At 39.9% G+C, this 24,865-nt stretch overlaps 1 long non-coding RNA gene across 4 annotated transcripts; it reads right to left on the reverse strand.

Moving 5' to 3' along the window:
* Positions 1–1,602: 1,602 nt before the first annotated feature.
* Positions 1,603–24,842, reverse strand: LOC110891436. 4 transcript variants are annotated; one of them, XR_002565342.2, is made up of 4 exons: positions 24,776–24,842; positions 12,777–12,916; positions 11,602–11,676; positions 1,603–1,833 (listed from the first exon to the last, which is right to left on the reverse strand). It is a non-coding gene; the product is annotated as an uncharacterized LOC110891436 (long non-coding RNA). The 4 variants fall into 4 exon arrangements; XR_002565341.2 differs by lacking the exon at positions 1,603–1,833 and having other exon boundaries at positions 8,901–11,676; XR_004873344.1 differs by lacking the exon at positions 1,603–1,833 and having other exon boundaries at positions 8,901–11,676; positions 24,796–24,840.
* Positions 24,843–24,865: the final 23 nt, after the last annotated feature.

Raw genomic sequence — 24,865 nt, forward strand, 5'->3', positions numbered from 1 at the left:
AGTATGATGAACATACATAGCGTGAAAATGTCATGTAAAAATAAATGCACTAAGTATGATGAACATACATAGCGTGAAATGTCATGTAAAACCAGTGTACTAAGTATGATGAACATACATAGCATGAAATATGTCATGTAAAACAATGTATTAATGAACATAGCAAGTATATGATATGAAAGCATGAAATCATGAAAGTAACAAGTAGGCACATGTGTTTCACCCCAAAATGTTTGAAAAACAGTAAAAGAGGGGTCTATGTACTCACTTGAGATTGCTTAGAAGTCGTAGGATAACCACCAAGCAATGCTAGAACATCACGGAATCAAACGGCACCTATAAAGGTATCTACATTAATAAACGGACCTATCGGAGGATCGGGTAGTACGAGGATTCGTAAACCAAATAAGTGTGGCAACTTATGTAATATGGTTTAACAAGGCCTACATACTAAAACGAAACCTATCCTAAGTGCTTTTGACCCACTACGACCCGCTTAGGTAGCTTATGCTACTTTAACGCGTCGTTTGCGTAAAACGCGTTTGAAACGCCTAACTAGCCCTATGACAAGCAAGATATGCCTTAACATACTTAATATTGTTGCTAAATCAGTTTAGGTGTCAAAAATTATGTTTTTTTTTTTTTTTTTTTTTTTTTTTTTGGGGTAAAGGGTTACCCCGGTGAATTCTATTATAGACAACCGCCAAATAAGTACAAGTAGTGAGGATGAATTCCCCACTAGTTCATATACAGGACATGCCCCATATATGTAAACAAAAATCAAACAAACCAAGTTACCACCTCAATCTAGCCTACTACAATCATGATAATGACCAACTAGTAGACAAACGAAAAAACAAACAAAAGACGTCAACCGCCATCATCAAAAATGAAATTGCTACCAACTGGCAGCCCTGTAGCATGAAAAGGAAGCCCCCTATCCATTAGACAACTTTATGTGAGAGGTGCTTGCCCCTGTACTGGAAGTCGTAGGGTATGTACCAGATGTCATAAACTCATTCGTTTCATCATATACGACATCTACCTCGTCATCATTAGACTCCTCATTTGGCTCACGTCCCCCTTTATCCCCGTTTCCTCCAACAAACCCAAGGGCACTAAACGAATTATGAGTTTGAATCTTGGACGAACTAGTGCTCCGCGCACTCATGTAGGCATGACTCACTGTCTTTTTCTTTTTATCCACAGGCCTATATTCAAACTTGGGCTTTTGATTGTTAACTTGAAAACCGGTCTTCTTTACATTCTTCTTTGTCTTTACTTCCGTATAACCATCCTCATCTACTTTCGGACTATTTGTAGGAGGTTTCACTGTCGGTCGAATGCGTTTTGGACACTCCTCAGAGTCATGCCCAAATACACAGCAGTGAGTACATCTCGGAGGCTCCCATTCATACTCCACCCGAATAGTCTCATTAACATATTTGTTCCCATCCAATTCAGGAATAGCCATGGTTAGAGCCTCTTTCAACTCATGATCAGCTGATATTTCAATGAGAGCCCTTGTCACACCCCCAAAATACCACCTAGGGAGTGTCCCTGTCAGGCGTGTGACAAACCAATGACGAGCCACTAATCATATTGAACCAATCATAATGTTGAATAAAATCATCAATTATTCTGAAAAGTACTGTCAATAAGTTTAAAAGAAAACCAACATGTTCAGCGGAAGCAAATAAAAGAAAACATAATAAACTGTTTCAGTTTAAATGTGTGAAATCAATAAACCCATCACTCGTATCCAATCAGCACGACCCATGACCACTCCAGCTACTTCAGACAGCAAGTTCAAAATCCATATAACCTAACAACCTGCGAGCATGCAACAAGTGTATCAGACAACGCTGGTGAGTTCATAGTTTTACGAAAACGTTGTTTACCAAGTATGTAGTTAATCCATTGAAGTTAATTCCCGAAGTAAAGTTGAAAACAATGCTGATAATACCCCAATACAAGACGGCTTCTGATTATTTTGCCCTTTCTCCAATGCTCCTATCAAAGCATTGGTCATGACTAGGTCATTAGTTCAACACCCGTCCTCCCAGGTACGGGGTGAGGTTGCCAAACCTAAGTAGCGCTACTAACTAATACCATGTTACCTACCCGGTAACCAAACAACACGGAGGGACTTTAATGGTGATAGGAAGAGTATATTATCCAACATTCCGTTTTTACCCAAAAGACTTATCCCTCCCTTGGATACCCACTGACTGTCCCAACCACCGGGACGCATGCTCAAGAGAGATGAACTCACCTTGGTTTGCTCGGTAGACTAGTACTTGTTCACACGTAGTCAATCAAGTCCTAACATGGTTATCGTCCATAATCAGTTTCACATTCAATTACAACACATAATTCTACCCACACATTTAGGGTTAAAACACAATAAGGCATGTATTGGCATTCATCACTCTATGCATGGAACTTAGCAGTTTACACATTGTGTGGCAAACAATAGCATGCATGACTCACTAAACAAGAGACCCTAACGAGTGTGCAACTTTCTATGGGCTCCGGCCCAAACCAGTAGCGTGCAACCCATTTACCGCTGACCCACAATTGAGAATGTGCGACTATTTCTCACATGTAACCGAGGGTGGTGCGGCCTCTTTTATGGGCTCGTAATCCGGTTCCCGTATGCGGCCCAAACCTTTAATAAGTGTGACATGACTAACAGCCCAAAACACATAATAGTCCACTAAACCAAACTTCAATTTACATATCATTCTGATTCAGATCATTTGTGTAGTTATTTCTAAAATTCCTAATCATCATGCAACCTCAATCATTAAGCAAAATAATACTAATACATACCTCATGTATAACAGAATCGAGCAACACATCATGGAATCATCACAATTATAGTAAACACATATCATAACTCCACTCATTCTTTACTAATTATCTATGGCAGTTATTGTAACCATGTATTACAAAACAACTATCATTCAATACCGAACAAGTATTATTCCATACAAAACAATTATTAAGATCATCCCACATGTACATCGAACTACTCACAGAACATTTGAGTTGACTTTAATTCATAATCACACACAATCTTTGATTAGCATGATTCTTGAAACCATAATCTGATGAATAACATAAATCATCATCGCATTTAATCCCCTAATCATGTGCACTCATAACACTCTTCATATTCGATCCTTTAACAATTTCATGTTATCAATTTGTCATGCCACATATTCAAACAATTAAAACATGCTAAATTACTCTACAAACATAATACCAACATAACTGAGTCCTATAACTAATATTATTGAACTAGCATATCAACCAATGACACGGCCCAAAGATCCTTGGCCCAACCGATTTCACTTGCTACCTAATCCATTCCCATTCTTTAATTTTTTTTTTTGTTTAACCATTTGACAGTATACTCTTAATTCATAACCATTACCAATATATCTATTATAACATTCGCAACTGGTATTATCGATCCTAATCGATTTATCACCACTCATGTTACCATACATCATATTAGACAAACAGCCCTATATTCAAGATTACCCAATACAATTTCATCTAATATTTCTAGCAGCCCATTAAATCTAAGCCCAACTCGATTACCCAGTTTGTAGTCTACTCCTCTAATGTTCGGCCCAACTAACTTCATCAAATATACGACCCATTTGTCCACCTGTTTCAGCAACAATTACTACCCAATCCATCGATCATTTATGAATATTAACCCATGCATTTATCACTAAACTACTATATTAAACTATGTCCCCTATTGCATGCAAGTCGACATGTAATGACCAGATGTATTATAGTTTATGAAAGGATCCCTACCTACTGTTTAACAATATCAACAACAAAAACATCAACCAACAGATTATTATAGATTAATATCCTTTCATCAAGTAAACATTTAAACAACAAGAACATCGAATATGATTTTGATTAACAACAACTACTAACCGGCTTCACATATCATCACCAAATAACAATCATCAATCACATTTAATCACACATATAAACAATATCGTGTAAACATACTAACCAAGGTTCGCCCGAAAGAGGTGATGTCTCGCTGATGAGGGGGGTGGAGGTCTACTGTCGTCGTGATTCAAGGGAGGAGAAGATTACGAGAGGGGGGGGTGTTTCCTGCTGAACTCGTGCGATCAGGGAATCAGAGGTGAGGGATAGGGTTGTTTGTTATGATAGGGTTATGAAGGATATCATATATTACGCATACATACTAGATAAGGGTTTTGGGGCTGCCAAGTCTTATCTTGGTCGAATTGGACTTAGGCCCATGTAATTGTGCTGGCATAAGGTGGGCCGAAGTATCAATACTCAAAAGGTGGGCCGGGTTTAATAGATTCGGGTAGCGTAATGTTTAACGAGGTTTATAATGCGCGCTTAGGTTTAACAAGATTGTAATAACACAAGAACATAAAACAATGAATAATAATCAGTTAGGATTACTCGATTAAGTGACACAAACCTTGAAAGTTCGGGTTGTCACAGCCCTAGCATAGCTGCTCCTTCCCCAAGCCTCATTACACATATCACTAGTATACGAATCCAGACGCACTGGGGACCCAATTTTTGAAGCCAACATGCTTAAACCATCATCAGAATATGCCACTAGCGGAACATCATGCAATTTCACCCAAACTGCAACCTTTTTAAACTCTTCTTTTTTAAGGGTGTTTGTAGGAGACCAAATGTTGAGAAACATAGGTTTGTTACGGATCATCCAAGGTCCCCCTTCAAGAACAGTATCCATACCCTTTCTGTCTTCAAACTTGAAGAAAAAGAAACCATTTGAATTCATCATAGTTTTCTGAAGACCATGTTTCTTCCAATTTGTTCTGACAAAATATTCAACTACTGGATATGCAACCCTATCCCCCAGGAAATAACCATATAGAGTGTTTGCTAACCTGTTATTAACCTGGAAAACTGAATCAATCGGAAGCACTACATCCACTCCATCCAATGATACATCTGAGTTTAGATGTCAAAAATTGACTTTTGGAACTTGATCAGCCGCATCATTGACCTTCCTAGTGTTTTCATCTCCATTCTGATTCTGAATTGAATCACCACCCCGCTTAATATCTCCCTGCTCGATTCGTTCATTTAGGACCACATCCGTATAAGAGTGGACATGAGCATTAACATCCTGATTCAGATTTTGAACTCGAGTAGGACTAATATCATTCACCGGCAACACAAATGCTACCTTTCTCTTGTCAAAGACTTTCGCATAATTCTGATTGGGAGAATCAGAACAGCCAATAACATGTTCAGTATCATTAAGCGGCAGCATAAAACATACCTTCTTACTCGGCATTTCAGAAACCCTAGCCGCCAAAAATGATGTTTGTCTTGGCTCAAATGTTTTGCCGTCAATGTTCTTAATTTTCTTGGCAAACACATTTGAGTTTTCTGCATTTTGGCCCTCCATACGGACAGATTCTGATCAACAAAGAATAGCGATGATAAAGAAATCCGCTGAAACCCTAAAACAATAAGGAACCAGCCGCACCCCTTCGCTAATTAGAAAAAAACGAATTCAAAACCCTAATCTCGAAATCTGGAAATCAGAACAACGAAATCAGAGCCGTAACTTCAAAACCCTAATCTCGAAACCTGATTTTGAACCCTAATTCGTGAAAACAGGTTAACCAGCATTCAAACCTTAAGATTGAAACCCTAATCAGCCGTCAAGCACCTTACTTGAACCTAGGTTATTCAGCCGTCAATCTTGAAACCCTAATGCTACCAAGAAGCCTTAATTCAATCAGAAAACAATGAATGGATTCACTCTCTCTAGGAAACCCAAACCAAGAACGAACAAAAATCCAACTTAAAGAAGGCAGCCAAAGAAAAACGCAAAAAGGATGAAGAAAACCGTAGCCCTAATGTGTAAAACGGATCAATTGATGAGATTACTGATTTGCGAGCATGAATAGAGAATCAAGATACCCTAATCACACAAACAATCACCACAACCACCAAGAAATCACGAAATTTAGGTCAAGAAAGGAAGGGGGCGCCGTTTTTTCTCCATTCCTAGAGAGAGCTCCCAATCAATGAGGATCAAATAAAAAAAATTATGTTACATAGGTTTAAAATGAATTTTAGTGTAAAAAGGGAATTTTGGTAATTTACCTAAGGCATAAGACTACTTATCATATAACTACTTAAACGTCGTGACCATAAGGTATAACCTTGGAAGGTTATTCCCTATACAACTATGGTCACCAAAGTGTTTGGTCGGATCCTAATGATCGACCAAATGGGTCGGGTTCGTAAGCATAAGCGATTGATTAGATCGCTTACCTTTACGACCCTAAACAAGCACAAATCTAAAAGTGACGAGCTAAACACGCTAGAACATGTTTAGTAAAGTTAGAAAACAGGTTTGGTATTAAAACAAACGGTTTTAATACCCTAGAGTAGTTTGGTTACAAAATACGCGAGAAAACGCATTTTGGTCGAAACTACGACTCGTCACTGAGCCTAGATAACGTGGTAATCAGTAAGTATAGTTACTAGGAACTATAACCATCGTGATTACGCTCACGTTATGAAGTTCAAACAAACTTCGCATTGACCATAAACTAGTCAATGCTGAAAGTCAAACAAAGTTTGACTTTCGAACTCGAAAAGCAATAAAAGAACGAAGGAATACTTACAAAGGGTCCCCGCAAGATTGAACTTCCGAGTATTCTCAGGTATGAAGTGTCAAAGCACCCCCAACTTAGAGAACAACCTCAGAATTCAAGTGGGTTTTGCAAATGGGGATGAGGGGTATTTATAGGAAAACCAAGACCGTTAGGATCGTTCCTCGACAAACGTGCTTCGATCTTGGCCGTACAACACATACCCACTGAAATATAAACCCATGGGAGCCCCTAGGATTGATAAAAACCATTTGCAAGTGGTTTGGAGGTGCTAAACAGTTGCAAACAGCTGGTTGCAACATTTTGGCGTATCTGGGGAGGCCATGCGGCCCGCATCAGGATCTACAAAAACTCAGGTGGGCCGCCTGAGGTTGTCTGATCAGCCAAACTTTTCAGAAATGACAGTTTCAGCCCCTGCATGCTTTTAAGCCCATTTTTGACACGTTTAAGGCCCGTTAACCTCAATTCAAGCCTCTAAAATGAATTTAAAGTATAGAAAACTCAAAACATGCTCAAAAATATCCCGGATGTCGGTTCGTTTGGTCGTACGATCGCGATGTTCGCTTAATTACGACGGAATGCGCATAAGCGCGAAAAACGATCCAAATTGCGCGACGAATGGATTTTTCTCATGCCAAACATTAAAACATAATGTTTTAATGCTTACATAAACTTTTGGATGTCCGGAAGTATACAGAACATAAGATATGCGCGAAAGTGCAAACTTATGCACTTTTTGACGTTTTTAGTCCCTGAATGAGCATAAAGTTTATTTTAGCACACCGAACCCCTCAAAGCCTATTTCTAAGCTATGTAAAGGATATTTAGGGTGTGTTTAACTTATGATCATGTTTCGGAATGTTCGTCACAGTTCAAATTGGCATACTTTCGTAGTTTGTCAATTTTAGTCCCTGTAAGCGAATTAACTAGATTTTGCCATACCAAAGCCTTCAAAACTTATTGTAAAGGTTATTTAAGGTATGTTAAGCATAAATTGATGTTCCGGAGTATTTGTTGCATATAACTGATTACGCTTTCATACCAGTTGCGTATAATTCTCAAGAAAGCGATATAGAGTATGAAATCGAATAAAAGTCAAAACATGAAAAACATCAAACATGAATAGACAAACATTGGGATCAAATAACTTTATTTCGTTGATAACTGAACTGTTTACAATGATTACAAGTACAGATGTCACAGTCTCCCCTACTTGTGGAAATTTCGTCCCGAAATTTGTTTAGAGGAAACTCGTGGGAAAAGATGTGGATACTTCGCCTTCATTTGATCTTCACGTTCCCAAGTAAACTCAGGTCCACGTTTAGATTCCCAGCGAACTTTAACCAACGGAATGCGCTTGCGTTTAAGCCATTTGACTTCACGATCCATGATTTCCACAGGTTTCTCAACAAAATGGAGTGTTTTATCAACACGAATCTCGTCGAGAGGTATGTGGAGGTTCTCATCAGCTAAGCACTTCTTGAGATTGGATACGTGGAAAGTTGGATGAACATTTCCAAGTTCAGGAGGCAATTGAAGTCTGTAGGCTACCTTACCGATTCTTTCGACGATCTGGAATGGTCCAACATATCTAGGTGCAAGTTTTCCTCTCTTTCCAAATCTGATCACACCTTTCCAAGGTGAGACCTTAAGTAATACACGATCACCGACTTGAAAATCCAAGGGCTTGCGTTTTAGGTCCGCATAACTCTTTTGACGGCTTCGAGCTGTTTGTAAGTTATCACGAACTTTCTTAACCTTGTCTGTTGTCTCCAGAATGAGGTCAGGTCCAGTAAGCTGAGCCTCACCTATCTCATTCCAGCAGACTGGTGAATGACATTTTCGACCATAGAGAGCCTCGAAAGGAGCCATGTTGATGCTGGAGTGATAACTGTTGTTGTAGGAGAATTCAATCAATGGAAGATGTGAATCCCAACTACCACCAAAGTCGATCACACAAGCTCTAAGCATATCCTCCAAAGTCTGGATTGTTTTTTCAGTTTGGCAATCAGTTTGTGGATGATAAGCTGTGCTCAGATTGAGTTGGGTCCCCATAGCAGATTGCATGGTTCTCCAAAAGCGAGAAGAGAAGCGAGCATCTCTATCCGAAATAATGTTCAAAGGAACACCATGTCGAGATACAATTTCATCCACATAGACTTTAGCCAACTTTTCAGCAGAAAAATCCTCACGGATTGGCAAGAAATGCGCTGATTTAGTAAGACGATCCACAATTACCCAGATGGCATCATGACCTTTCTTAGTGCGCAGAAGTTTAGTAATGAGGGATAGTGGATTTTGGGGTTAAAAGTGAAAAATGTAATTTTTTTTGAAAAACTCTCATTGCATATGTTACAACAACATAAAGCATGAAAGTGTTGCTTATTTATAGTTTGGAAATTAACTTGTGACTCGGTGGCTTGCCTCATTTTTTGTTTAGTTTTAAACTTTTTATGGTTTGGTTTGTTTTTTCAGTGTTCACACAAGTCTCAAAATTGGTATATTAATTTATTCAACGAGTCAACAAACGAACTACCTTTATTTTGAAATTGAACACGTTGTTAATTATCATTATTTAAATTATGGACATGAATAAATTGTTGTACTTTCGTCATTTGTTATGACTGGGTTATGTTTCAATACCCATTATAGTTTGAAACTATCCATGGCATTATAGCCTAGTGGTATCTTGGTGGTGGGATAAGTCTTATGACTGTTAGGTCATGGTTTGATTCCCACTAAGGGGGTTTTTCCCAAATTTATTGGGTTTTCTCCTGAATTGGTGTATAGGCATTATTGCCTAGTGGAGATGGATATGATCGGGTGGTTCTGCTGGTGGCACGATGATACTCCAATGGTCCGTCAGTGATCCAAATTTACCGTTCAAAAAAAATGATAGTTTGAAACTTTTGAGTCCCCATCATGTGTAGCGGGGAAATGAAGTGGTGTGAAGCCCAACCTCCGCCTCCCGCAGCATGATCTTCGAATTTTGGCTCCCGACGTTACCATTAAAACGCTGCTTTTGTTGTTGGTTTCAAAAAAAAAAATTTGTATGATCATAGGGTAAGGGTTGCTTTTGTTTTATTTTTCTAAAAAAGATAATTGGGTAGGGGTGAGAAAAAAACCGAATTAACCGACAAAACCGAAGCGAAAAAACTGAACAAAATAAAAAAGCGGTGGATCAGTTAATTATTTTTTGAAAACCGAAAGTAACGGGTCGCTTATGGTTATCAATGTTTCCATGCCCAACATAATGAACCGAATCAAGATGTAGTAAACTCTTTGTTGGATTTTAGACTTTTCACCATTTTTCAATAGTTGATGTTTTTGATTAAATGTGTGTTAGAATTTATGGATTATATTATATCGTTTTGGTTGAAAGTCTGTTTGAATTTATTGTTTATATCATATCGTTTTATTTGAATATTCATAAATAATTGGTATTAATATTATAGATTATATATGTTTTTTAATATGTAATATATTAATATATACAAAGGTATAATGACAATTTACTCCGTTGTTAAAAAAATGAGTTATTTTTTAACAAGACGTAAATTCATGGTTAACCGCCCATTAAGAGCCGTAATAACATTCAAAACCGATTAACCAAAACCGTCATAACCAATCAGTTATGGTTATGATTATCCATTAACTGACATCGTGGATATGGTTATGGTTTTTGGCCATAACCGACCCACACACACACCTGTAATTGGGTAATCATTACAAGGGCATTTTGGGGCATTATACCACTACATCAATTTTAAACTTCAAGTTCCATAATACTCTTTGCTGACTAGAACGTCATGTGTCGTATAATACCCAAAGGAGAGGCTTGAACTTCAAACCCTACTAAACATGTTCTAAACCTCTCATTCTTATCATCTCATATCACTGGTAACACTTGGATTCTTGGCAAAATCATGCATTCATGATTCTTAAGTTTATTGTAAATAATAATCATACATAATTTATGATTTTTTATCAAACAAGTACTATAACTTATTATTATAGCAATTAATTACAGTGTTATCACTATATAAAAATTCTAAAGTATATCCACTTATGTCAAATAAAGAGTTTAGTACGTACCCTCCTCAAAACCCATCAACAAACGTGTGTAAACTAAGTCCACATACATTTATTGTGTAATATAAATGACCCCTAGCAACTCGTGGACAAGTAATTTTTATTGTTATATTTATATTTTCAGGTTTAAAAAGTATAATCCATCAAAGGTGGATATACCTGAGTCTATATTTAGAAAGTGTAGTCATATTTATCCAACATGCTTCATGTTTGAGATTTGACTTTAATAAATGAATGTTGCAGCTCTATCATAATAACAATGTTACCTTCTAGTTATCATATCCTTGCAATACTAATTTCACGCTCAGTCTCAATACTTTTCATTGAAATTAATTAAATTATATTCAAGTGTATATTAGAGTGTTGAGTATTCTGTGAAGTTGTTTTTTAGCAAATCTTTAAAAAAACATGATTTTGGTTTCTCACAATATCAATAGGCTGCAGGCTTATAAAAGATGATTTTCAATTGTAATAAAATTACTAACAAACAGAATATATGAATCTTGGCTGCTCATTCTTTCCGTGGTCTTCGCAAACAAACCCCTTGGAAACACCCTTTTGCAGGTACAGTTCTTTGGTGCATAAAACACCCTAATTGTTTCTATTCATTTATTTAGACCATTAGAGTAATAATATTGTTTTGTAGTCTTAACCAATATAGATTTTGAAAATGGTCAAGTGTCAACCCACCGGCTTTGTTTTGACTCATTTTAACTAACATTTGTTTTGGCCCATTATCCAACATTCCAGCCAGCCCATCTTTTAACCTCTATAGCCGGAATAGATACTTGAAAATGCATATACATGTGTGTGTGTGTAATACCTGCACAGAGGCCCTTAAGATGTCACTTAAATAAGCTTTTTAGCTCTTCAGTCAATTGGCAGTAAAGGAAGTAACCTGTGAGATACCATCAATGTCAAAGGGAGTAAGGTTTAAATTCATAGGGTTTTAGAATGAGACTATCAAAAGCGAATAAATTTGATATCTTAAAATGTGTTAACACATACAAAACAACACTTCATTTCAATATGGGCTTAATAAAATTCGGAGTAAACTTCCGTTTTGCTCCCTGTGGTTTGGTCACTTTAACGGTTTTGCCCCAAACTTTTCAAAAATAGCCATTTTACTCCCTGATCTATGAAGGCCTTCATGATTTTGCTCCCTGCCCCTAAACGTCATCCACTTTACCAGTTAAAGTCTGTCACGTGCAAAACACCTGAGGGGCAATTATGTCTTTTCCCAACCCTCCCTTTACAATTCCAGCTTAAAACCCTAACTGTTAAAATGGATGACGTTTAGGGGCAGGGAGCAAAATCATGAAGGCCTTTATAGATCAGGGGGTAAAATGGCTATTTTGAAAGGTTTGGGCCAAAACCGTTAAAGTGACCAAACCACAGGGAGAAAAACGGAAGTTTACGACTTCAAATGGGAACATAAGATTGCATCTAAGAACTAACACATGTTTATACAAATATTCCATTATGCTTTGAAAGCTTCCTTTCTGTTCATGGAATTTGAATCTAACCGGTTTGACTTTCTAGAGTAAACTAAGTATTATTAAATGAAGCTTTATTTGAAATGTTTTCATTAATCTAATAATATGCTTATTCTCAACTCTAGCAATTCATATAAACTTCAATGTAATTATCAAAATTTGATTAAAGACAGGAGATTTCATGTCAATTTTTATGCAAAAGCATTTGTTTGACTTTGCCCCTGAGACCCATTTTGCCAACCTGAACATTATTTAAATTGATTAATGTTATTTAACGAGAAGTTAAAAAAACAACTTGGTGCTACAATGCCTAGGTTGTATTATAGTTTACGAGAAATGTGTTAGCATCTTTTTTTTTTTTTTTTTCGAAATAGGATGTGTCAGCTAAAACTACTAAAAAGTTAAAACAACCTTAAAAAAATAACCTCTATTTGTCCCTCCTTAGTATTCAAACGCATCCAAAGTTGTTTATTAAACTTTTGATACCTTAAAGTTTTTGTACCTTGAAGCGATGTTATGCATCAACGCCCGGGCCAGGATACGCAGGGAGGCTCATTACACGCATGTCGATAACGTGCCCACCAACTATAAAATGAAAAAGGCTCTGGAAGTTTGATACAGTCAGCTCATAAACCTCATGCACTGCATGTTACGGGTCAAAATAAGTAAAGGGGCCTATATGTAATTGTTGTATAGTCTAGGGGGTTATTGGTAGTTAGTGGCTATATAGTGTGTGCGTTGTAACAGACTTAACCATCGAATGAATTGAGTTTTTCCTCTTCTCTTGTGTTCTTCTTCTCTATCTTTCGATCATCTACTGTTATTACGAAACTGTTCGTAACAATGGTATCAGAGCAATCTTTCCTCACGACCGTGGGTTAAGATTCGGGTAACAACGGTGTTCTACTGCAGCAATCGAATTAGGGTTCAACAATCAGATTTGGGTGACTTCGAATTAGGGCAAGAAACGGTTCAACCATCGGTTCTGGTGATTCACAACAGTGTCCAGCAATCAAGAAATTATTGAAACAACATGGAATTGGCTTTGGACAAGATTATGTCAATACGGCAAGAAGGTACTGTCAGAGATTATTGCGATTCATTCCTCTTATTGTTCGATCAGGTTAGAAACTCTGAAGAAATGTCTGATTTCTATGCTATCTACCTGTTCATATGTGGTTTAGAACCAAGAATTAGGAATATCTTTGTCGAATGGCATCAATATAGTTGCACTAAGGTGAAAGATGTGATTTCATTGGCTTTAAAAATTGATTCTAATGGCTTGCAAGATTCTTTCTCTCCATTTGATCCAAATTCTTCTTTTTATAACAAAGATTTAGAGTTTGATATTAATATCACTCTTGAAGAATTGATGAAAGACAATGAGTTTTTCAAGAATGGAAAAATTCAAGAAGCCGACATTGTTCAAGAAATGATTGACGATGAAGTAATTGATGAGTCTACTGTTTTTGTTCATAAAAGCACTAAAGATAAGGAGATTTGTGATGAGTCTATTGTTTTTGTTCAAGAACTCGGTGATAATGAGTTTTTAGGAACTGATTTTTCTAAGAATTTACATGGTAGTGAGTCTTTCAAGCAAGATGTGGGTGTTGAATTTGAAAGGGTTAATGTTGACAACAGCACAACAGTCCCTGTGATACTTTATGATCAAGAAAACATAGGACTTAAGGCTCGATTTGATATGGTGCAGAAAAGTCTTGAAAATATTCTAGTTGACCCATTAGTTGTGTTAAATCGGGAAGGTGTGGTTGTGGAAAAAATTCAGGTAAGGAAAAAATGGTATGTGAAGTTACATTCTGGTGATATCCTTAGATACGGGTTTTCATCTCGCTTGTATAGATTTCAAGAAGAAACAGAAAATGCCCTTAAGGTGCTGGCTAAAATGTGGAAAAAACTTAGAAGTGAAAAGCATAAGTTTGAGTTGGCGAGGGTAAAAACGTTTGAATGGAAACCGGGTTGGCAATATGTATTAAAAATGAGTTTTTTGTTCCAAGAAAGTTGGTTCCTATCATTCAATTGGGTTTTCCACACATATACTGCATATCTAAGTCCTAATGGTAACTGTTTTATAACATTTGAGGGCTGCAGAACATGCATTTTCATAGTTCAGGTTCGTAGTCATGGTGCTCAGTTTGTTTGTGTTTCTAGTGGTGCTGATAGTTTGTTAAAACTCTGGAGTATTAAGACAGCAGAGGGTAGTTTGGTAAAACTATGGAGTATTAAGGCATATTGGAACTGGTCAAGTGGTAAAAAAAAATGGTTGGTGTCTAAATTGGGAAGTCAACAGAGTGATCAGTTTGTTGTTGCAACTTTTGAGTGTGCTTGTGCTCCAACTGTGGATTAGGGAAGCTATTAAAATGATATTCTTTATGCAACAATGTCAAATGCTATTGAAGTTGGAGCAAAATATAGGTGAAGACATGACGGATTATTTGGACAACTCATACTGCATTACCTTCGGCGGATACTGTTGTGGTCTTCATTGTTGGAATAAAGCACATGCATTTGTTTTTGATACTTGTGATTAGTGGGTATCTTATTATTATTTTGACTTTTGAGGTCAAAAGTCTTATAAGGGGAGAGTATTGTTACGGGTCAAAATAAGTAAAGGGGCCTATATGTAATTGTTGTATAGTCTAGGGGGTTATTGGTAGTTAGTGGCTATATAGTGTGTGCGTTGTAACAGACTTAACCATCGAATGAATTGAGTTTTTCCTCTTCTCTTGTGTTCTTCTTCTCTATCTTTCGATCATCTACTGTTATTACGAAACTGTTCGTAACACTGCAATACAGCAAAAGGGAAATCAATGATTGTTAAGGGTTAAATATAAAAAATAGGTAAAGGTAAAAACATGTCAAATTGTTTTATTTAAGAGACATTATGATTTTTAATATATGTAATTTATAATTATGTTAATACATTAAATTTATATTCAAAAGAGGACGTCACAACTCAACCTGTTTCAACCAGCACAAAAAGGTCACACATTTTGGCTTGTTTCGACCATAGTTATCGATACCGAATAGCGACAAATAGCGACAACATACCTATATGCTACGTAGCAATAGCGATGAAATCGCGCCCGCTATTTCGTGTTTAGCGATAAGGTAGTTAAAAATTTAAGAAATAAAAAAAAGTTATCTACATAACTTTGTTTTTATACATAACGTTAGTTTTATACCTTTTATGTATAAATTTATAAGTTTAAGGACCAAATGTAAGCTAGTGAAAATAGGGGGGTTAAATGTTAAAATACACAAACTAACTTTACACTTTTTATGTAGATTTACAAGTTTTAATGACTAAATGTAACCTAATGAAAGATAGAGGGTTTAAATGTTAAAATCCATAAACTTATTTAACCCTAGAAAGGCTCAAACGCAACAAAAATGCAGCCGCTCTTCTTCTTCATAGTTTCCAGCAAGTTTCCAGCCAGTTTCCGGCAAGTTTCCGGCCGGAAGTCATCGTCGGAATCCGCTATTTTCACGCTATTCAGCGCTATACACCATATAGCGACCATGTCTCGCCTCGCCACGCTATTCGCGATAGCGGTCGCTATCGATAACTGAAGAACCAAAGAATCGAATTAAGGCCGGAGCCTGTTATCGAGGTTTGGATCTTGTAGAAAGCTAGGGAAGGTTCCTGCAAAACAGAAAACCGTTAGGCTCGCCGCAGAGATGGGAGGGCCACTCTGCGACCACCCTCCGGCGTGAGGATAAGTATTTGTTTAGAGAGAGAAAATAGAGAGAGAAAGTAGGGACGGAGGTTCAGAAAATCGTACTTGGCTTTGTACTTGACGGGGTATTTATAATAGTCAACTGAGATGACGTCATTCGTCCAGACGCACTTGAATGGAGGTTCGTCTTCGGAGGTGCTTGATGTGGAACGGACATGTTTTACATGTCCGTCCGAATGGAGTCTGGTTCGTCCCAAGGATCATGTCCGGTCTCGGTCATGTATCTTCAAGTCCCCCAGTTTGTTAAGTCTTGGTAGAGACTTTGCAAACTGTTGTTTCAAGCTTTTTGTCTTATACAGATGACGTGTCGCTACTGGGGTGGTCCAAGTAAATGACGGTATGTTTTGAGTGGTGGTGACGTGGTGTGGGTGACTTATGTGATTTGTCCGTCAGTCACCCATCCGTAATTATTACGAAACCTTGTGTTGGAATTCGTGGGAGCATGCTTGAAATGATGGTTCGATTTGACATCCCTTAACCGACTCAAGAACTTCTATAAATTCACTTTTTCGGTTTTCACTTTTTTCTTACCTTTCTCACCTTCTCTACTGTGATCCTCTTTTACCTCTTCTTCTTCTTCTTCAGAGAAAGGTGCGTCCCTTTCTTTTTATCTTTTAAACATGGCCCCTGGTAAGGATAATCTTGCGGATAGTGTGAGTGTACTTACCCAACGTCAGTTGGACAAGTTCATTAGAGAATATAGGATTCCTTTAGATCTTTACCCGGTCCTTCCCTCCGAAAGGGAAGCCATATATCCCTTCCGTCAAGGGAAGTTTCCCTTTTACACTCGCGTCTGTAATTTCGCGAATTGTAGGGTTCCTTTTTCTCGCTTCTTGATTAAGGTTCTACAATTTTTTAGGGTTCATATTTCTCAGGTGAACCCATTTGGTCTTAGCCGTATCAATCATTTTGAAATTTCGTGCCGAGCCCTAGATCAGAAACCGGACCTAAACGTTTTTCGATATTTTTACGAGTTTATCACGGCCGGAGACTGGTATACATTCGCGCACCGGAAGAATGTGCCTTCCCCGTCCTCCAATGAGCGATCTAGCTTGAAAAATTGGAAGGACAATTTTTTCTGGCTAGATGACCGCTGTCTGCCGGAGGACATGAGGTGGCGTTTTAAAGACCAGACGATGTCCTTTTATCTTGGGGAAGATTTTGTTTTTAACGAGAGTCTTGTCCGTGCCTTAGTTGAGCACCAATCCCCCATTCGTCCCCTTTCCGAGCATTTCCTTTGGTTAGGTCGAGTTAGTTTTTCCTGGGCCCAAGGGGATAGAGATTGGCCGATTATTCGCCGAAAGCGTGATCGTAAGTTTCGGCTCTTTACATCCCCTTCGGCACCGTTACTTATTTGGTTTGCTAACTCTTCTGTTTTGGTAATGTAGGTGTCGCGATGTCTCTCCTCAATGCTCTGAAGGTTCCCAGCATGGATGTTTTTTATTTTGATTTTGAGGAACAAGGTGAAGGGGATGTTCCATTGATGAAGCAGGTGGAGTCTTCTGCTCATCCGATCCGCCCCCTGGCGGATCCGAATGTGACAGTGTCATTTGCTGTTGGGGCAACTTCTGTCCCTAGAAGCGCATCCGAACAAGCTGTTCCCGAAGCTGCTTCCTTGATATCTTTAAAAAATGTTGGTGGTTCGTCCGAATCTCAAGTTGGTGAAAAGTCTGTCCTTGATGACGTGGATGTTGATCCGGAGATTCGTAGTTTGGATGAGGCCCTTCAATATCGGCCTTCTTCTTTGAAAAGCAAAGGTGCTGAGTCGAGTGTGGACCTGATGGTTCGATCTCGTAAGAGGAAGAATGAGCCGATACATATACGTTCCACCGATCCTCTTCCATTGCCAAAGTTGAAGAAAACAAAAAAGGATTCCTATTCCGAAGGTAATGTAATGGAAGAGCTTGATGAACATCTTACCGGAGGTAGGTTTTCTAAGGAGGAGGCCGCATTGGCTCGTAATAAACCGACTCCTGTCTATTCAGGTGGCTTTGTTCCTGATAGTGAAGTGGAGAGCATGGAAGTGGAGAATCCGGTGGATACGGATAAGGGAAAAGCCCATAGTGAACCGAAGGTGGTGACTTTTTCAGGTACGCGTTTGGGCTCATCCTTGGGTCCGGACTGTTTTATAGATGATGAGGAAGATCAAGTGTCTTTGCTTCCCTCATCTTGGTTCGGACCTGAGTTGATGTCTTTTTTTCGATATGCAGACTTGTTTTCGGATGACATGGAGATTGACCCAACAACTGCTGAAGAAAAATTTATTCCTGATTGGGACATCCGGAACAAAGACTCGGTGATGGATACTTTGGTTGCCAGGACTATGCTTTTTAACATAAACACTCCGATAGATCATGCCAGGAGCCGGAAGATGAAGAATCCGGATCTAGGAGTTGCGGTCTTGACTAACCAAGCCCAATCAAACATTTTTGTGACGGAGCTCTACCGTCGGTGGGTAGAAGTGGAATCAGTACGGGAGAATTTAGAGAAAGAAGCTCGCTCTCTGAAGCGCAGAGTTCTAGAGAAGTCCGGAGGTAGAAAAGAAAATAGCTCGGTTGACCCAAGATCTTCAATCTCAGCAAGAGAAGGTTAATTCTTTGATTGCTCTGAATCAATCGTCCCAAGCGGCTGCTGCTGCCGCTGCTGAAGACAGAGATAAGATCTCTTCAGAGTTTAAAGTGTTTTCTGAATCGATGAAACAGAAGGATGAAGAGCATAAGATAGTTTTGGCGAAGATGGAGGAATCTCTCAACACGGCTCGTCTTGCTTATGAGAGCATGATGGCCGGTACGTCCTTTTTCTGCTTTACTTGTCTTTTATTTCTCCTGTTTTTCTAACACTTTTTCCAGAGCGGGATGCGCTTAAATCAGGGGAAGCTGATTTAAAGGATCGTATTGAGGAGATGGAAGCGGAGAATGCTTCCCTGAGAACTAAAGTGGGCGATCTCCGTTAAACGAAAATCTGGATGCTTTCAGAGGGGCCAAGCTTTTGGCGAAGAACATTCATAAGGGTAAGGAAATGACTGCCGCCGTAGTTGGAGTTAATAATGCGATGAGTGCGGTGGGCATCAACTCAGGTCTGCATGCTGGTTATGTTCATGCTTTGCAGAAAAAGATCCCTTATAAAGAGGTTCCGTTATTGAATCGAAATGCTACGGAGGAGCTCAAGACGGCGATTGCTTGCTTCGATACCCTTAAGTTCCCGGTGATAGAGGATCTTCCGAAGCTTGGCGATGCGCCCCTTTCCGAGATCAAGAAAGCTCTTCGTTTTGCAAACGATGATTCACCGAATGAGTAAGGTGGACATGCCCGGCTCCTTGGGGCATGCACCTTGGAAGTTTATAATTTGTTTTGGATGAATGTAATGATGTTTTTACTGATGTTCGAGCAATTATCCTTTGTAAATATTCCTATGATTTTCGGCTTATGTAAGTCCGGTAATTTTTGATGTAATCACTTGTTTATACATGCGTCCATGTTTTGTGTTTTACATTTTCCTTTTCCTTGAACGTTCATTTTTAAGGTACGGATCCGGTTTATTTTATTTGTTAGGATAATTTTTAAGTGAAGAAAAAGCACGAACGAGGCCAGTTCGTCCTCCCCTTTTAGGGTTAGCATCCCTAGTTCGGCCGAAGACTATACTTGTTGCAACGTTGTTAAAGAAAAAATTTTATTACTCTACTTTCTTTTCCGGAGTTATGCTTCTCCGATTGACATGGTAAAAACATTTTATATAATCCGTGGGTAAAAAACCTCCACCGTCTTTTGAATTTATAATTCGTTCGGTGCGGGCATAACCATCCGCTTTACAGGGAAATAAAAAAGGTGACGGAGGCCGTAGCTTCCGTATTACAATCTTATTTTAAAGTAAGAGACTTTCTAAAGAAAACATTTCTTTAGGTGAACTCCGTTCCATGTGCGTGGGACGAGGGTCCCGTCCATTTTCTTGAGCGTATATGCACCGTCCTTTCCTACGGTGTTGATCAGGTAAGGACCTTCCCACTTTGGTGCCATTTTTCCAGTGCCTTCGACTAAACTTGCTTCATTGCTCCGCATGACGTAGTCTCCGACTTTAAATCGGATCTCCTTCACTTTTGAGTTGTAATGTTTTTCCAACTCTTTTTTATATTTTGCTTCCCGGATCGCCGCAAACTCTCTCCTTTCTTCGGCTAGATCCAGGTTCAGAAGGAGCTCTTGTTCGTTTTCTTCTTGACTTAGCTGCATGCGGGGGGTAGGTATCCCTACTTCAACGGGAATGACTGCTTCGGTAACGTATGTTAAGCTGAAGGGAGTTTCCCTATTGCTCGTCTTCGGCATTGTTCGGTGGGCCCATAAGACGTGTGGGAGCTCATCTGCCCATGAGACGCCCTCCTTCCCCAAGCGTTTTTTGATGCCTTCCACAATTTCTTTTTGGTTCGCTCGGAGAGTTGGGCCCCGACTGCAATTTTTTGTTCGGGGAAGTGCGGGTGTATAGCCCATTCTTCTGTATGGAGATTCGGAGGTTGGACATCTATGTTACTTTGTCGTACTTCTGCTACACAGGTCGTTGACTCAGAGTGTAACGTTGCGATCCCTGCTTCGGTGGGGAATTTCAAAGAACCGTGGATGGTGGAACTGATGATACCAAAGGCGCACATGCCCGGCCTCCCAAGTATGACGTTGTGGACGGACCTTGCTTCTACCACTAGGTATGTCAAATTAACGGTTCGAACCGTGTTTCCTTCCCCCAATGTTGTTGTTGGCAAAGTGACTTGCCCGATGAGCTGTACGACTTCCCCGGAAAAACTTACCAGTGGCATGGAGACTCGTATTAATTTGGCTTTGGTTTGCGGAGCTAATTGCTGAAAACACTGTTGATACATAATCTCTGTAGCGCTTCCACTATCGACATAAACTCTCCGGACCTTATGACCGGCTATCACTGCGGATACAATAATTGGTCTGTCTTTGATCTCTTCGGAAATAATTGGAGGGAAGGCGATTGGCTGCTGCATCCAGACAGCCATGTGTTGGTTGGTTCGCTTAATGCCCTGATTATTCATTTTTCGTATCATGCAGATTGCAGGCTGATTATTTGGGTTATCTGCCGTGTTTCCTGCAGACTTTCCTTCTTTAACTTCTTTCACCAGATGCGACAATTTACCGGAGCGAACCGCCTTCTCTATTCAGTCGTCCGTATTGTGACCCCGCGCATGATGGTAATCGCAGTATTTCTTGGAGTTCTTGTCACCTGGATTTCGGAGCTTTGGTGGGACGGGGAAGCTCACACCTTCGGCGCTGAGAATTTCACTGGGAGTTTTAGAAAGATCCGATAAGTTGTAGAATCTTGACCCAGAGTTTCTTCCTCGTTGAGGTCTATCATTCCTGCTATAGGGATGAGATCGTCCTCTATTGCCGGACGGAGCCTTATCGAATACGGACCCACCATTTCTCTTCCAAGAGGACATCTTATGATCTGACTCCGGAGCTGGATTACATGCATTTTTCCCCCGAGCGAAAGCTCTGGCTCGCTCCATCAGAACTTCCATGGTTTTCGGCAGATTTTCGTGTAATTTCTCGACCAGCTGATTGTTCCGGACACCATGGCAGAATCCGGATATCCTTAACTGGTCAACTACCCCGCTAATCTGCATGCTTTCTCTATTGAAACGGTCTATGAAACTATCCAAAGATTCTCCATCTTTTCTTCGGATATTGTGCACTTCAGTAATTTCCTTGGAGTAGTGCCGTTGTTGGCTAAAATTCTGAAGGAACAATCTTCGGATCTCCTCAAAGTCATTTATCTCTCCTTCGTTCAATGCGTCGAACCATACCCGAGCAGCCCCCGTCAATGTTTGTGCGAACATGAAACACCACGCTGGCATCGACCATTGTTCTACTCGCGCAGCTCCGTCGAAATCGAACATATGATCGTCCGGATCAGTTGTACCATCGTACTTCTTTACAATAGTTGTCCTTTTGAGCTTCGGAGGGAGCTTGGCGTGCGTGATACGAGCGCTGAATTTTGACTTAGCAGTCATGGAGACCGGGTGATATGGTTTAGTGAGATCCGGATCAGAGATTTCCTCTGGCGCCATTACTGATGGTGGCCCGGAAGAGCCTTGTACATACCCAGTATAGATCTCCGAAGTAACCACTGTAGAGAAAGTAGGGGAAGTGAATCCTGTAGGACCCGTAGTCCTTATCGAAGTTTCATCTTGAAAGAGCCTGGTTCTTAAACCGAGGATTTCTTCACCTCTAGCCTGCTGGGCTTTCAATCTTCGAAGAAGGCTTGCATTTTTTGATAAGAATTCGGCATTAAATTCTGATGTTTGAGATGTTGGAACCAGTACAAATGGAAGAGTTGTCTTTGGTCCTGAACTTAAAGGAGCTGAAGTTATGGAGCTGACGCTTATCCGTGCTGTAGTTTGTGCACTAACAGCTATGGTTCCCGAATTCATGGAACTCGAGGCCGCCATAGATCAGTTTACTGCTCAAGAAATTCACTAACGTGAAGGACTGTGAGCTTGTGAAATCGGATGGCGCCAATTGAAGAACCAAAGAATCGAATTAAGGCCGGAGCCTGTTATCGAGGGTTTGGATCTTGTAGAAAGCTAGGGAAGGTTCCTGCAAAACAGAAAACCGTTAGGCTCGCCGCAGAGATGGGAGGGCCACTCTGCGACCACCCTCCGGCGTGAGGATAAGTATTTGTTTAGAGAGAGAAAATAGAGAGAGAAAGTAGGGACGGAGGTTCAGAAAATCGTACTAGGCTTTGTACTTGACGGGGTATTTATAATAGTCAACTGAGATGACGTCATTCGTCCAGACGCACTTGAATGGAGGTTCGTCTTCGGAGGTGCTTGATGTGGAACGGACATGTTTTAGATGTCCGTCCGAATGGAGTCTGGTTCGTCCCAAGGATCATGTCCGGTCTCGGTCATGTATCTTCAATAACTATGGTTACGACACCTCTTTCTTGGTCACTAATTGCAAACATTCTGCATCCCACATTTCTGGGTACAAAAAGGTTAATAGGGCCCAGTTCATTTCTTTATTTATCTGGACTTACATAATTAGGATAAAAGGATAATGGCAAACTCACAATAATAACTATTAAATACGGGAAACCAAACACAATACTTATGCAGTTCAACAATTAGAGACCACTGTCACTCATTTGTAACCCGTTTTCTTACCACAGTTTCTTCATTAAAAGTTATAAACTGGACTACCAACAAAGAGTAAGATTGCATACCAGTATCATCAAAATAACAACCAATGTTGGAAACCTAATTTAAATTAAACTAGAGTAAACTGCCATTTTGGTCTCTGTGGTTTGGCCAGTTTTGCCACTTTAGTCCAAATCTCAAACTTATTACATCCAGGGCCCTGTGGTTTGCATTTTGTTGCCATTTTGGTCCAAAAACGAAATCAGGTCAGATTTTCAAAAAAGAACCTGCTATTTTGTCTTTATGGGTATTTTAGTCATTTTGGTTTTATTATATAGTCAACATCTGCCTCTCTCTCTTCTCTCTCTCTCAACATCTGCCTCTCTCTCTTCTCTCTCTCAACCTCTCTTCTCTTAACTACCACCACCATACCACCACCCCCACCACCGCATCATCCCCACCACCACAATCCCACTGCCGCCAACACCACCATCCCACTGCCATCATCTTTCTCCTCTCTCTCGAACAGTGGGATGCTAAACTTTCTGGTACAATTCCGGCGAGCTCGGTCGCGGTGGTGCCGTAACTGTGGTTGGTGGCGACGTCGCACTGCCATTACCAGGGGTCCAGATCGTCGCATGTTCCGAGTAAATCGGAGTTGAACATGGGTGGGAGGTCGTAGACGTAGATTGTGCCGTCGGTGCAGAGGTTGTCGTGGGTTGGTGGGAGTAGTGGTTGTGGCGGCGGTGAGTGGGAACAGAAGAGGGTGATCTGGATGAGGAAAAGGGAGAAGATGAAGAGGGAGATTAGAGGGTGTGAAGTGATTTGAGAGTGGATAGAGTGAATAATGGTTTTGGGTTTGTTGAAGGTGAGCATGGTGATTTTTGCCGGTGAAATTCTCGCCGAAACCCTAGCTTCATCTCCGGAACATTAACCTGGTAAGTGAAATTTAGATATGTTTGGTATGAATTTGGGTGGGTTGATGGCTGATGAGTTTTAGGGTTTTGTGGTTTGTGATTGATTGTAGTGGTGGAGGTGCGTGGTGGGGGTTGTGCAGCAGGGGAGGATGTGCGGTGGTGGGGGTTTTACAATGGGGGAGTAGGTGCGGTGGTGGGGGTTTTGCAGCAGGGTTGGAGGTGCGGCGGTGGTGATTTTGCAGTGGGGCTGGAGGTGCGTCGGTGGAGGTCTGGTGGTGGAGGTGGTGGTGGTGGGGTGTTCATTGCAGGTCTTAAGGTTGATTGATTTTGGTGTTAGGGTTGAAATGAAGAAGATGGTGATAGAGGGTCTGGGTTTTATTTTCTGGTTGAAATGAAGAAGATGGTTGATTGATTTTGATTTTATTATTTTTAATCAATAATCAGTTATAATAAATCTATATGACTAAAATGCCCCTGAGGATAAAGACAAAATAGAAGGGTTTAAGTAGGAGAATCTGGCCAAATTTGAAATTTGGACCAAAATGGCAACAAAATGCAAACCACAGGCCCTGGATGTAATAAGTTTGAGATTTGGACTAAAGTGGCAAAACTGGCCAAACCACAGGGACCAAAATGGCAGTTTACTTATTAAACTAAGTTAAATAAATGTAAAAGTTACTTCTGTTGGGGTCATCACACCAGGTATATGCTGCAAGTCATCGCTGTCTTGATCCAGAATGCCTTGCAGATATAAAAACAGAATTTAAAA

The sequence above is a fragment of the Helianthus annuus genome, chromosome 11 (assembly GCF_002127325.2).
Source record: "Helianthus annuus cultivar XRQ/B chromosome 11, HanXRQr2.0-SUNRISE, whole genome shotgun sequence".
Lineage (NCBI taxonomy): Eukaryota > Viridiplantae > Streptophyta > Magnoliopsida > Asterales > Asteraceae > Helianthus > Helianthus annuus.